Source organism: Pseudorca crassidens, chromosome 5, assembly GCF_039906515.1.
Source record: "Pseudorca crassidens isolate mPseCra1 chromosome 5, mPseCra1.hap1, whole genome shotgun sequence".
Taxonomy (NCBI): domain Eukaryota; kingdom Metazoa; phylum Chordata; class Mammalia; order Artiodactyla; family Delphinidae; genus Pseudorca; species Pseudorca crassidens.
In genome coordinates, this window is record NC_090300.1 from 71,794,302 (window position 1) to 71,806,382 (window position 12,081).

General features: G+C 36.4%; 1 protein-coding gene and 1 pseudogene across 2 annotated transcripts in view; both read left to right on the forward strand.

Moving 5' to 3' along the window:
• Positions 1 to 12,081, forward strand: part of TP63 (tumor protein p63) — a 270,557-nt gene that overhangs the window by 240,601 nt on the left and 17,875 nt on the right. The gene's annotated exons all lie outside the window — the stretch shown is intronic.
• Positions 6,807 to 7,200, forward strand: LOC137224471 (TP53-regulated inhibitor of apoptosis 1 pseudogene; annotated as a pseudogene).

The window sequence follows — 12,081 nt, forward strand, 5'->3', positions numbered from 1 at the left end:
AGCAATAATAATATTGTTCTTTATTCATTTACACAACATATATTTATCAAGCACCTACGAGGTATCAGAGCCACCTCTAGGCCAAGAATTACAAAGGTGTTAGACAAAGGTTATGCCCTCACAGGGCTTACATTCTGGTAAGAGAAACAAATAATCACACAGATAAGTAACTAATGCAAGATCAGTTACTGATAAATGCAATAAAGAAAACCGCAGCAGGGCATAAAGTAAAGAAGAGTAGTGGAGTGGGAGATGGAGATTATCACTGCATGTGATGGTCAAGGAACACCCTCTGGGAAGAACAGCTGAGCAGAGACCTGAATGTGTTAAAGGGGTGAGCCACGGATAGAGCCAAGGAGCAGTGTTCCGGGAAGAGATCATAGTAAGAGCACAGGAGGAGAATATACTTAGCATGTTAAAGAAATAAGAAGAATCCAATGTGGCTACAGTAGAATGAAGCAGGCCAAGAGTACTAGGAAATAAAGCCAGAGACAGTGGCAAGGACCAGACCAGATCACGCAGAGCCCAGTAACCCATGGTAAGGAGGGTGACTTTTATGTAATCTGACTGTGATAGGAAATCACAGGGTCACGGTGACGTAGACGGTGACAAACCTGAATTATGTTTGTAAAAGACTTCTCTTTTCCCCATATGCCCCTGAAGGGCACAAGAGCGTCTATGCAAATCACTTCCTAGCAACAGCCCTGGATCTCACACAATCCCCAAGCTCAATGGGCAAACTAATCTCTACTAGCAAACACAAGCTACCCATTTATTCATGTCCCTATGTTGTCTTTTGGAAAATAATAGTAATGCTGTCCAACATTGACAAAGAAATGCTCCATAAGTAATCTCTAATATAAAACTATGGCTGCCGATGTACCATCAGAGTATCTTTAACCTTTAGTTCCTCCTATTTTGCTTGTTTCCAGTTTGTATCTTTAGCTTGTCTGCCTTTTTGGAGTATAGTCTCTCACATCAAAATAACTCCTTTAGGTTGATCTTAGGGAACAAGCCTGCCTGACTTGCTAGAAGCAAAATTATACACCGTTAGAAATTAATTTTTTGATATATTCTGTTTCACAGGACGTTATTCCATTCACATACCTCTGATGGCTCCTCACTGACTACAGATTGAAGTTCAGTCCTTAGCTGAGTGTTCCACTCCTTCTCTTCCTGAACCGGGCAGACTTCTCCAACGTGCCTCAGCTAACCACGTTCTTACACAAGGAATCACCTGCCATCATCCAATTCTTCTCCACTGTCTCTCAAAGATAACATGCACAGTTTTACTGCCTCATCATTGTTTATTTCTTTTATTTGTCTAAGTATAAAGCTTCTCTCAATGCCAAGTTTTAGTCCCACCTCTGTGTGGGTCTTCCATGACAATCCTTCACTGATCATTCCCTCATTCTGAACTACTTCTACAGTTGTTAAACTTTGCATATGATCCCTTGGATTATTACCGATCTTTTGAAGAACACATTTATCTCTACAGGCCATCTGTGAACTTATTCAAGGTTGGGATCACATCTCTGTACTCCAGGCACTCTGCCTATTACACCTGACTTTCCCATCAGACTCATCACTGTTAAATCCTGCTGAGTTCACACGTCTGTTTACCCCCAGCACACCTACTTTTGTACTTTTTTTTGTTTTTACTGAATTGTGCAAGAAATTGATCTATCTTTATTTTTATGAAACCTTAACCTAATCTCTATTCCAAGCTCCCCTTTTGCATTATGGAAGCAGTCTCAGTCTATTCAGGCTTTTTCCTTTCTTTGCCTGATGTTTAGTGTAAGTTGTGTTTAGGGAACCTCAAGTATATTCAGTCATCTGTCCCTTCAGATACCCACAAAGAATTACATGACATGACCCTATTTGGTCCTTAGATGTGGTGTCATTTCTGAAAGGTTGCTTTCTCCTATGCCAATGCCCATCCCAGGCCTGAGTTCTCTCCTTGCTAGTTTCAGAAGCATGGTAATTTCTCTGATGCTATTCAGGGCTCCACCTGCCTAGACTCACACGTAATGTCCATTCTGAAGTCTTGCTACTTTCTCAGGGACCCGTTCTTACAGCAGGAAACACAGCTCTTCTCTGCAGTGCCCACCAACACCTATCTTCTCATCATTAGATATGATGGTCAAGGAAAGCCTCTCAGGGAAGAACAATTGAACAGAGACTTGAATGAGTTGAAAGAGTGAACCATGAAAAGATCTGAGAAGTAATGTTCTGGGAAGAGGCCACAGTAAGAGCAAAGGCCCTGGATGAGAATACACTCTTCATCTCTGAGTGAGGAAATCTTTGGTCTGGAGGAAGCCAAGTCACATCTTCTTTCCAATATTTTGTCTCTTCCCCAATTCTCTAAGTTGCCTTTAGAGATGTATAACCAAAATCCAGGAAAACATTAGCAAATCACTTTCTAATTCTGCCTTGAAACTTCTCTATCTTAAGGCAATAAGGCTAGAACAACTTTTGTTTTGATTAGGCAGTTGTGTGGACATATAGGTAAATTGCCAGGAAAAATAATGATCATGGGTATAAAATAATATCCTATCGTAATTATTTTAGTAACTAGCATAAACTTCTTCTTTTCCACCTGATTCATCCACTTGGGAGACAATTTAGACTCTTTCCTCTTACCCATCTCCATTGGTCTTATTGTACATGAAACCAAAGCCAAAGATAACTTTTTGGCCTAAAATTAGGTCCAGTAATAACCAGGCCCAGAAGATTCTGCTTGAAAAAAATAAAATGCATAAACAAATGAAAAAATTCAAAGTAGATGGGGATAAACTATACACAAGGAAGAGATAATGTGTTCTTGATGTTCAGATAAAGAAGAAATCAATTCCACCTTATGGTCTCTTGTCTTCCCTAAGCTTCACCCAACTGACTACATACACTAGATAGATATCATGATAATGACAATGATCATAATATCCATTTGAATATCAACTATAATTTTCTTTGTTTTCTTAAAACAGGAATTTGGGGCTTCCCTGGTGGCGCAGTGGTTGAGAGTCCGCCTGCCGATGTAGGAGACACGGGTTCGTGCCCTGGTCCGGGAAGATCCCACATGCCGTGGAGCGGCTGGGCCCGTGAGCCATGGCCGCTGAGCCTGCGAGTCCAGAGCCTGTGCTCCGCAACGGGAGAGGCCACAATGGTGAGAGGCCCACATACCGCAAAAAACAAAAAAAAAAAAAGCCAGGAATTTGATGTTGTTTGGAATAAACAGAATTTCTTCTTTCCTAAAGCCCACTGCACGTAGTTATGCAGTGAACGTGGGCACAACTTCCAAAGTTGTGACCTTTACTCTAGATATCATATACTTGTATGTTTGTGACAACAACTGTAGCGAGCTGGGGAAAAAAAGTGTTTTGTTGTAACAAAACCAGCATATGATGACAATTTCCCAACAGAAAGAAGTAAAGTGTCTTGGGTAAAGGACAACGTTTTATAATTTACACAGTTGCCATAAAGGCTAGGGGCTCTCTAATTTGCTCCTCAAAGTTTTGCTTTTAAAAACCACCTGAGCTCTTGATTTCATTCATACCAGTAGGCTTTAGGAATACACCAAGAGCCATCATTTAGTTTAAAGAAAAGAAAGGCAACAGACAGCCAAGACCCCTGGACCTTTTCTCTCCTTCCACAATCATACATTAATGTATGCAAAACATGATAGTAGGGACCCACCTAGAAGGAGCCAAAGTATGATTACAGAAGTGCTTTAGACTTAGCCATCACGCTCAGAAAATTCACAATCGAATTTATGAAATAACACAAAGACCAATAGAGTACAATGTGATGAGAGACATAACTAGTACAAAGTGTTGAGGAAGCGTACCAAGAAGGAAATAACTAACTCTGCCTTAGGGGATAGGAGAGAGCTTCAGTGAGGAAGCCACAGTTTACCTGAATACTACAGAATTAGTGGGGACTTCCCAGCAGAAAAGGGAGGGAATACTTCCCAGAAAAAGAAAATTGCACATACCTATTTCAGGAAAGTGAATGACTCTGTTACAAAATATTAACTGAGGCTGGACCTTGGGGTGCAAGGGGTGTGGAGGAGAGTAATGAAAGACAAATCGGGCAAGGCTGGTTGAGGACTGGGAAAATCATGGAGGGCCCCGTCTGCTAGGACTTTGAATTTTATATGAACATGGAGCAGAGAATTGCAAGCATGTAAAGGAGAAACTTCAGAAGCTGCTGAGAAGAGTGGGGCACTTTAGAAGCTGAGTTTTAGAAATTTCTGACAGCACTGTGGACGTGGACTGGAGGGAATCAAAGGACTAGTGGAATTGCTAGTTCAGGTAGCAAAAAGACAAACCTAGTTTCAGGAACCACTTAGGAACCTCTGGCCATGCAGGACATGATGGAAAAGCCCTAACTGTCTTAAGAACAAGAATCTGATTCTGACTCTTGTTCTGTCCATGGCACCAAACAGCTCATGCTACTAGTTCCCGGTATGCCACCTACTCCTAAAGCCCACCAAGAGCACAGGTATTCATTTACAATCCCTTTATGATTGGCTCTCATTAAATTTTGCTTCTTTTTTTCAGGGCATTTTTCTCATATTTGGAATTAGTCTTTCATATGTGTGATTATTTGACAACTGTTGGATGATCCTCACGAGACTCTAATCTCTGAATGATCAAGAATTGTGTCTGCATTTTGTTCATCACTATCTCTGGAGGCTAGTAGAGAAACTGATATAGAGTAGATGCTCAGTAAATGTTTGTTGAAAGAATGTTGACTGAAATATTGAGAAACAGTTGAGGTGATGGCATTCTGCTTGGGAAATGTTTAGCTTTTCTTGCTTTTCAAAATGACAAACAAAATATTCAATCTGCGATTTAATTACTATATAATTAAATTTTTTGACCCTTTATATCAAATTTCCTCTCCAACACTACATGTGAACACTAATTCTGTAAGTTAAATTCCAGATCTGAAATTCACTTGAAATGGGAACAAAATTTGATCACATTTTTTAATTTTATGGACTTTAAATTCCCAAAATAAAATAATACTGACTGCTTAGCCTGGATTTAATGATTAGTATTTCTCTTTCTTTCTCTCTTTCTTTCTTCTTTCTTTCTTTCTTTCTTTTTCTTTCTTTCTTTTTTTCCTTCCTTCCTTTCTCTCTTTTTAAAAAAATTTTCTTCTATAACTAAAGAGGACTTTTTTAACCTAAGATAAACCAATTTTTCCATCATGACTTTAAATTTGATGAGGTTCCATTAAGAAACTCCATGCATGTCCTACTTCTTACAGGCATACACATAAAGAGACAGTCAAAGCACTTCATCAAAAGCAGAAAGATTAAGGCAAAAGATTACACAACAAAACCACCCACATTCAGTTTTGCAAGTCTAACAGTCAGCCTGAATCATCACCCTAGAGCGCTTGCATTCCGTTCCAACCCAAGTCTTTAGCTTACCATTCAAGACCTGAGAAAACAAAATATTAGTATTGGTGACCAAAAAGGCAGGTGTGTTTCTCTTTCCTTGGTTACTCTTAGCCCTGGAGGCAGCAACTCTTTCTTGTTTTTTTACTTGGTAAACGCATCTCTTGTGAGATAATTAAAGAACCAGCAGAAACCTTAAGATCACCAAAGAATAACAACTAGTTCTAGCGACAGAATCTCTGGCTTAAGAATCTCAGAATATAGTTTTTGAATCAGTCTTACGCAGCCGTGGCTCACTCCCATAGCAATATCCCTCAAGTTATTCATCCCATCCTTTATCCCATTTTTCTCTTCTTACATTTTTATTTATTACTTAGCCTGAAGTAATGACCCTCTCCTGTTAATCCTAGTCCCACTTCAAGTGTGCACTCAAATGTCACCCTCATGTTCTCCCTCGTCATTTTAGGAAAACTATATTATTCTTCTGTCTGCATTCCTGCAGTACGTGGCTTATACACCTTTGCATACTATTTCTACTCTCTACTATACCAGTCACATGGTTGTCTGTTATTTTCCTGTTATTAGATTGCAAGCCCCTTTAAGTCAGTAAATGTGGAATTCATACCCATAGGCCTACTTAGAGCCCAATTTGTGCCCTAAGCAGTGTAGACAGGTGATAATAAATCATGAGTGAATGGATTATAAAAAGTATTTGAGAATCTTTACAATAATAGATATAGATACAATAAGACAATTAAGTTACAAATAAAAGAAATATTTTTATGGGAACAAGAAATGAAAATATAAAGCAAGGTCAATAGAGTTATTGTAGTGGAGCATTAAAAGTAACATTAACTTCCTGGCAACTGATGAAAAAAGAGAGCTAAAGAACAAGATTACTCATATGAATTGGATAGGAGTAAGTGGAAACTGAAACTAGACCAGTTCTCACAAAGACTGAAATTGAGTCTCAAATTATCACAATCCCTTATAGAATTGAGATGATCAACCTTTTTTTCTGTGAGCTAAAAGAAAATAAAATACCCTTCGGAGGAAGAAAAAAATACAGAGATGCAATAATTTTTATATACAAGGCCAAGCATTCAATCAAAAATTACCAGTTAGGCCAAGAATAAGATAAAATGGTGAAGACAAAAACAAACAAAGAAAACATAGCCCAACAGGTGAAAAAACACACAGAAAAAAAAAAAAAAGTATTTTTCCAAACTGACAGAGGGAATTAATCCACAGATTCAAAAAGTTCTATATAAATCCACCCTTAGACACATCAGGGAAAAAATACGAAAAAGAAAACAAAAGCAGAAAGAAAATTTTAAAAGCATCCAGAAAAAACAGACACGTTTCTTTCAAGGAAGTAAAAGACTGATAAGTTAACTCTTCAAAGGAAATTATGGGACATCTGAGAGCTGCTGCCAGCGCCACAGACGCAGATGCCACAAACAGCATAGGGGAGGCTTGCACCAACATGAAGCATGAGTACAATTAGTTCTTCAATCACTTGTTTGCACAGATTCCTCAAGGGGGATGGCTCTGGGGACCCGGGCACCTACCTCTTCAAGCGCTACCAGCAGTGTGTTCAGAAAGCAATAAAGGAGAAGGAAATTCCTATTGAAGGACTGGAGTTCATGGGTCATGGCAAAGAAAAGCCTGAAAGCTCTTCTTGACCTTGACAGTCACCTTGAAAATGGACTCCTCAAATCAGGAAGTTGAGAACTCTGTATCGTGTCCATTAAAGCTGTGAAGATAACATCGATTTGATGCATTTGGGCGGGTGGAGGGGTTACCTTTCTTCCTTCTTGATATTTTTGTCTCACTTGTAAAAGATGATGAACCATCACTCTTTGCTTTGAGATTTCTGGCTTTGGCATCTCAGCAGGAACGTAGTGTGCTAAATAATGGGATTATGGTTGCAATAGTTGGTCTGGGATCAATTTTAAATATATCTTGTGTGTAAATGCTGATAAGCTTGTCAAGACGACCACGGTTGCCTGAGTTATGCTTTGAAGGACATTATGTATACCATACTGGGGTTATTATTCATGGAAGCAACTGGTTAGGATCTCTGTTTTCTCTCAGGGAGCTAATGCTCTGGAAAGGATTCCTAGCACAACAGTTTTGATCAGTGCTTGAGAGCACAGTTTCGTTTTTATATAGTAACTTAACTGTTAAGATTGCTGGTGGACTGGGTTAGCTAAGAGGAAGACAGCTTTTAACCGTTCCCTACCTTAACTAGAGGTGTCAGATCTCATATTAAGATGTGAAAGCTTCAAGAACACTGCAGTGAAAACCATTTCAGAACTCATGGTGTAGTTTAGGAATTAAGATCCTTGGAGTGGCTATGGAAGAAGATCCTAAATTTAAAAGATTTGCTCTTGCTAACTTTCAACTTAAGTCAATGAATTAAGTCAACCTGTATATCATAGAAGTGCCAAAATGCTGCATCTGGTTAAGGGGTGGCAGGGAGGAAGAGTTTGCTTCATTTGCCTTGTTTACCCACCCTACCTGTAGTCATGAAGACTGAAACAAATTGTAACATTTAGTTTCCATTATATGCCCCTGGAACTCAGTGCACTTTATGGAACAACTATCGCCCTGTAATCCCATACATCCCATATATACACTGGGGGGAGTTTTATATGTTTTATAATTTAAAAATGAAGATTTATCTAAGCTAGGTAGTATGGTATAACAAATGGAAACCTCACTGATTTCTCAACTTTCTACAGTAAGTTACACAAATATCTTTTTTTTTAAATGCCTTAGTTCAGACTCTTTCATTTCTCCCCTGGGCTATTACAATGCCTTTTCTTTTTTCTTTTTTTTCCAAATCTATTTATTCACTTATTTTTATTCATCTATTTTTTTGGCTGCGTTGGGTCTTCACTGCTGCACGTAGGCTTTCTCTAGCTGCGAGGAGTGGGGGCCACTCTTCGTTGTGGTGCGCAGGCTTCTCATTGCGGTGGTTTCTCGTTGCAGAGCACAGGCTCTAGGCGTGCGGGCCTCAGCAGTTGTGGCACGGGGGCTCAGCAGCTTTGGCTCATGGGCTCCAGAGCACAGGCTCAGTAGTTGTGGTGCACGGGCTTAGTTGCTCCACAGCATGTGGGATCCTCCCAGACCAGGGCTCAAACCCGTGTCCCCTGCAATGGCAGGAGGACTCCCAACCACTGCGCCACCAGGGAAATCCCGAAATATCTTCTTAAATTGTTTATATAATGGCACCCAAAAAATGTCAAGGTCAGGTGGGCCCTTACACACTTTAGAATGTCAGGTAGTCTCCGTAATTGCATATCTTGAGTAATGTGGTTCAATTTTTTATGTGCCCATATAGTATGAAATTTGATTTACAGAAGGCCTAGATTCTATTACCTCTTCTCCACTTTACCAATTAGTAACTTCATATTTAACATGACCAGTCCTTACTGTCATTGCAATACATTTTGCATTTATATTTTGACAGGTTAAGGTCCATGATACAAAAGTTATTTGGAACCCAGCTGAGGGAGGCCAGGCAACAAGCTGGAGTTAATTATATCTGTCCTGAAATAAGCCTGGCCACAAGCTGGTCAAAACCTTGCACTGTTTTGAATCTTACCACAAAACTGTTTGGTTGAGCTTTGAGAATAAAACAAATTTTATTGTAATTGCTACTGAGGGAATATTTTTTCTGAATGTTCCTCATGCTATTTTGACTTTATCCTGCCCATAAAATGATTCCAACTATCTCAGCTATTTCAAGGGCTTTACATTTTGAAGAGGAAATCTTATTGCTCTTTAAGGGTGGTTTTGTAAGTATTGCTGTTGTTTCTCCTAATTCTTATGGCTACAGGAAGGTTTTAATTCCAGAAACAAATAAAACCAGCACTATATGCAAAAAATAAATAAATAAATAAATAAGGGAAATTATGAAAGCCATAAGAAAATAAAATGATACTGAAAAACAATGAAGAATAAATCTTACAATCTAAAATTATATACCAAGGGAAAATATCTTTCAAAAGTAAACATAAAATAGAGACATTTTCAAATAAATAGTGAGAAGATTCACTGGCATCAGACAGGAACTAAATGATATACTAAAAGGTATCCTTTCAGTAGAAGGAAAATGATCCTAATTTTCAGAAATGCAAGAAGGAAATTATCTTACAAAAATGTAAACAGGAAAAAGTAATCACTGGGAAGTAAGTAAATAAAAATGAATATTGATGATATAAGCAATACTGGTAATATAATGTGGGGTTTAAAATATATGTATAATTAAAACACTCAACAATAATAACAAAAAGGGCTGAATGGGGAAAATAGAATTTAATTGTCCCTAATTCCTCACATTTTTCTGAGAGATAGACAAAGTGCTAGTATAGAGTAGGTGCTAATAATTCCAGGATTTATGCTGTAACCCTTAAAAGAAGAGAAAAATAATTTATAACTAATAAGCTAATAGGTGGGAAAATGGAATAATAAATTAAAAAATGATTAATAAAAAGAAGACAACAAAAGAAAAAAGAGGAACAGATTGAGCAAACAAAAAACAAATAGAAAGATAGGTTTAAACTTAAAAATATCAGTGATAAATTATCTGTAAACAGACTACATATTTCAGATTTGATAAAAATAAAAATGCACATTCAATTTATGGGTCACACTATAAACATAAATCTGTAGAGAAGTTAAAAATAAAGGAGTTGAAAAAGATATTAACCAAAATTTACCAAGTGTTATTCTATTAACCTCAGGCAAAGTAGGCATTAAGGCAAAAAGCATTATTAGAAATAATAAGAAATAAAAATTGTAACAATTATAATTCTGCCTGTACCTAATAACACAGTCTCAATATATAGAGTAAAATGTGATATAACTACAGTCAAGGTGAGAGATTTAAAACTTTCTCTAAATATCTGATAGGAAAAGCAGACAAAAGTCAGTACACACAGAGAAGAGTTGAACTATATAATTAACAAACTTGATCTTAATGTTCCAAAGTATTAAAATAATAGAGTATGTTTACTAGAAAAATATAATATAGCATACTTACAAAAATAATGTAAAAATCTCAAATGTTTGCATATTAACCAGTATACTTCTAAAATAATCCATGGGTCAATGAATAAATTACAATGTAAATTACAAAATATTTTCAATGGCATACAGAAAAATGTGGCATATGAAAACTTGTATTATACAGCTAAAACTGAGGTAAAAGAAAAACTTTTGACTGTACAGGCATGTATTGATACTAGAAAAGAAAAGTATATTATATACATTTGTATAAATATACAAATGAAAATTTAAATCATAATATGAAAATAAGATTATTGAATATAACATTAAAGTAAACCTGTGAAAATAACATTAAAGTAAACAGAAAGAGAACAGAAAGAAGATAAGTTCAGAGTACAAATTAACAAATAAAACCCAAAAGTACAATAGAGAATATTAAAAAACTGAAAAAAATTAATGAAATGATAAACATTATAGCAAGATTGATCAAGAAAACAAAAAAGGACAAATGACCAGAATTAGGGAGAAAAATGAGACATCATTATTGATACAGATATTAGAAAATAAGAGAGTGTTAAGAAAAAATTTTGACCAATAAATTTGCAAATTAAATAAAATGAACAAACTCATGAGATCATAATTTACCAAAACAGACACAGAAAGAAAGAAAAAATCTAAATAGTCCAATATCTGATTTTTAAAAAAGAGTTTGTAATTTTAAAACATCTCACAAAAAGTACTTGCCAGGCACAGATGGCTTCAGAAGTAAAAGTTCTCAAACATTTGTAAAAGGAGGAACATCGCAGAAAGAACAAACGAAGGCAAAATAAAACATTTTTCTTTTTCTTAATTGATCTAAAAGATAACCATTTGCTGAACATATAAGAAAAACAATGTATTGGGTAGTTATAGCATATAGATAAGTGAAATGGATGACAACGATGCCATCAGAAATAGAAGGGAGGAACTAAGAATCTTCTGTTATAAAATATCTGCATTACATGTAAGTGGTATAGTGTTGTTTAGACAGTGGACTTTGATTAACTTGAAATGGATATTGCAAACAATAGGGTGATCATTAAATAATTTGGAATAAGTATAATAGATTTGCTCAGAGAGGAGATAAATGCCATCATATATAATAATCAGGAAAAGTTTTAATTAAATTAAGTCAGAAAAGAGGGAAAAAAGAAACAAATATCAATCCAACTATGTCAATAATCACTTTAAATGTGAATGGTCTAAACACGTTGAAGAGAATAAAATGTCAGAGTGAATAAAAACAAACAGGACGCAAGAGTACATTGTTTTTACAAGAAACTCATTTTAAATATAAAGACTCAAATAGGTTATTAAGTAAAGACATACCATGCTAACTATAATCAAAAGAAAGCTAGAGTAATTTTATTAACTTCAGACAAAGCAGACTTCAGAACAAGGAAGAAGAACAGAGTAGGAAGACTAAAATCAATAGAAGAGAATAGAGGCCAGAAATAGACCCATACAAATATAGTCAACTGACAAATGTACAAAACCAATTCCATAGTGAAAGGATAGCTTTTCAATAAATGGTACTGGATGTCCATATGCAAAAAAAAAAAACAGTAAGGAAAATAAAAATTAACCTAGATAGAACTTACACCTTTCACAAA